We start from the raw sequence: 4,085 nt of genomic DNA on the forward strand, positions 1-4,085 counted from the left end.
TAGGTCGACTTGACACAACAAAAACAAATATCATATAAAAGAAACCACAAAGCTAAACTCCATAAAAAAGATGCATATACACGTATAAGTCCAAAGCCGATAATGCAAACAAAAGAAAGAACAGAAAAGTCACTCGTTGTTACATGGGACTGGCGGACAGGATCTCCATGTGACTCTATAAATCCTTTACCAACTACCTAGCGAAAGAAAAACTGTTTATGGGGTGGTGAGTGCTGGGACACAACGGGAAATAGACAAATAGTGCATGAATATAATAAAGAACTAGAGATACAAAGGTATATAGTCTCATAGGGAAAAATAGCATATAATACAGTGATATCATAATAAATGTCCATACTTGAAACCATATCCTAGGCTAGTAATAAAAGGTTAGGAGTAGTAAAGATCAGCTATAATACTACTCATAACTACAAGGATAACATGTAAGGTATATGCATACTATTAACAAGTAAGCCAGTATCTAAGCACATGCAACAGGTATATAACTCAACATATGTAACCATATCCCATGGATATAATAAAATAACTGCATAAGTAAGCAATCAACAATATCTGTAGGTATTATAATAATAGTGTATGCATGGATGGTCACCCCGCCCACCCCTCTACACCACGACCCATGTATGGTCGAGAGGTTAGATCGATGACAACTGTACTCACTCAATGGCCGCCACTACTCTTGAGTGACCGAGTGGACAGGTGCTGAGTAGCTATCTACCTACAAAGCAAAGGGGCTCCCTGTTGCTCACAACTCCAACTACCACCAAGTGTGGCATGACAGGACAAGTGGCATCTGCTCCAGCTACCACTACCCATGAGTGACCGAGCGTCCGACTCTGGCCAATGACCCTCTCAACCATAAGGGAGACATGGTCATCAGTATACATGCAATAACATGATGTGCAAGATGTAGCAGTCATCACATATATAAACATAAATCAAGTATGCTACATGAAGCCAGCATGCTCAACAAGGTATGCTACATGAGTCGAGAAAGAGGATGGCACTCGGGTGGCTGGTGGTCAGCATCAATCAATAGCAGTCTACGGTGACGTAGAGAGGAGAAAATGGGAGGCGTGGGGGAAGAGAAAGGTGGGTTCAGGCGAAGATGAAGAGAGGAAAGCTTTATATACTTATGTCTAATTTAATTAATACCTAAGTTGATTTCTCAATCAACTCCCAACTTAATGGGGATATCCCAATAGGATTTCTCTAAGCCTAATCGACTCATCCACCTAAAACGTGTCATACTAACTCCGTTTAAATCCTAAAAAATTTCTAAAAATTTCTAAAAACAATCAATATGGTTATAAGAACTCCAAAACGTGTCAATTTGTTGTATCTCACATTTTATGCTAAAGTGTACTAGCAAAAATCATGATCCAAACCTTATAATTTCAAATGAAATTTATATCATATATACAAATATCAAATACTAAACAACAATAGTAAATCATGAAACTTTATTTTAGAATATCCAAAAAACAAAAAAAAATCCCATTAATTGTAACGCCCGCCCCTTTAACCTGTAACGCCCGCCCTCCCTGCTAACCCTAAGGGACGGGGCAACGATACTCTATGTACAAATTTTTTATTTTTTTTTAAAACAGCGGAAGACTTAAAATAATTCTCTTAGTTTAATAAAAACTTTTCTTTTGTTTTCCCTTTCATCAAATCCGAACTATACTACCATGGCCTCAATAACATGATATCAAAATTAGTAGAAACATAACATCAAGTCACACATACGGTACTACAATTCATGATACCAAAGCATAGTTCTTTAAAAGTTTTTTTTTTTTTAAAGCAGGTTCTTATTTGGTTGCCTAGCCACTGCCACACACATCTCCTTGCCTCTCCTGCTGCTCCTCTAGCTCATCCAGCTTTTTACTTTATCTGTGGTACAAGGACAGTAAGCTGTGAGCACTCATGGCTCAGTAAGTTCCTTTCCTACTCACTAAAATCAAAAATCATAGTATAATCAAAGAATGTCTCAACATGGCATCATTTCAACTAGTCATGACATAATGTAACATACTCTTTTAAGCATATCATGCAACATGAAGAAATCATAACTAGTCATGGCATATCATAGTGTAAAGCATTGCATGAAGCATAACATAATCGTATCTAATCATGGCATATCGTCATAAAGAGTCAGGGCATATCCTACACATGGACATATCATGGAACATAACATAATCATATCTAACCATGGCATATCATAAATCATCATAAGGTATATGCAATATGATTTTGAAAAACATGTATCCGAAAAACATGTGTATGTCTCATGATCTTTAAAACCATTTCTTCTTACATATATACTTGAACATAATCTCAACTTAAAGGGGATTCCGGCTATGTACCACATACATATTGCGCGCAACCTATGTAGGTCCAAGGTAGCAAGTCTTGAACCCTACAAGGCAATATACTAGGCCTGAGTCTTACTCCATCGACCTAGGGGCACTTAGGAGCCCATCCCTAACGAGGCCCGAGTCTTATTCCATCGACCCCGGGGCGCTTATGGAGCCCACCCTTGGTACAAGCCTTATAAAGTAAAGTACATGTCATACTTATACATATCATACATCATAAAAGCATGCATCACTTAGGCACACATCCTATCATAAAAGTATGCATCACTTAGGCATACATCATGTCATAAAAGTATCCATCACTTAGGCATACATCATGTCATAAAGGTATGCATCACTTAGACATATATCATACCATAAAAGTATGCATCACTTAGGCATACATCATATCATAACAATATGTATCACTTAGGCATAGATCATAAAAACATGCATATCTTAAGCATAAAGCATATCATCAAGCATGCATAATTTAACCACATAGCATATCTTGAAAGCATGCATATTTTAAGCACTAAACATAGCATCAAAGCATGCATAATTTAACCACATATCATAACATAAGCATGCATATTTTCAGCTCATATCATATCATCAAAGCATGTAAAATTTACCCACATATCATAAGATAAAGCATGCATATTTTGAACTCATAACATATCGTAGAAATTCTCATCTTGTATAGCTCACAAGCATACATGTCTAAGCATAAAAGTGTATCATGTGCTCATCCAATCATAAGGAACAATGTAACATGATTAATTTGGGTACTAAGCTTCCTAATCCTTTGGGTTCTTATCTTGGCCGAAACCCTCTTAGGTGCCAATTCAGGTTTTAAACAACATCCAAGCATGTAGAACCTAATTCATCCACATATCATTTTCATAGGAAGTATTATAAACAAGATTTACTTGGACTCTAAGTTCTCCAAGTCCTTAAACCTCATTTGGCCGAACCTTAACAAGTGTGAAACAAGGTTCTAAATGACATAAAGCATGGAAACCTTAACCATATTTATAGCATTTGTTTCAAGGAATATGGTAAGCACAATTGAGTTAGTTCCTAAATCCTTTAAGCCCTTAAAATTATGTCATGGCCGAAACTTACAAGTACTCATTTAGGTTTTCAAGCAAGCATACAAGTATGTGAACTTACTCTAACATCATGTATAAATTTATAAATGGCATCATACAAGTGGTCATGGCCGAAACTTCCCTTAGCATCAATTTAGGTCACTAACAACATATAGCATGTGAATTTTTAGCTTTCTACATTACATATTCCATGGAGAGTGACATGAGCATGTTCAATGTAAGTTCTAGGGTTTCTAAGGCATGTATCCCTTCATGGTCGAGACTTTAAGGTGTCCATTTGAATCATAGTTAAAATATATAAGCATGTGAACACAATCAACATGTTATCTCAATTTCATAAGAAGCATCTTTAACACATGAGGTCTAAATTTTAAGGTTTCTAGGTCTTTAAACCCTACATGGCCGAACCTCATCAAGCATGGAATTTGTTCAAATGGAATAAAAGCATAGAAAGTCATAACACATTTCATAACATGTATAAAAGTCAAGCACTATAAGCATACATTTAAATTGTGTCTTAGGTTTCCTAGGTTTTTTCCTTTCTTTATCTCATAGCATATGTTTGGCCGAAACCTTCCAAGTCTTTAAA

The sequence above is a fragment of the Zingiber officinale genome, chromosome 2B (genome assembly GCF_018446385.1).
Source record: "Zingiber officinale cultivar Zhangliang chromosome 2B, Zo_v1.1, whole genome shotgun sequence".
Lineage (NCBI taxonomy): Eukaryota > Viridiplantae > Streptophyta > Magnoliopsida > Zingiberales > Zingiberaceae > Zingiber > Zingiber officinale.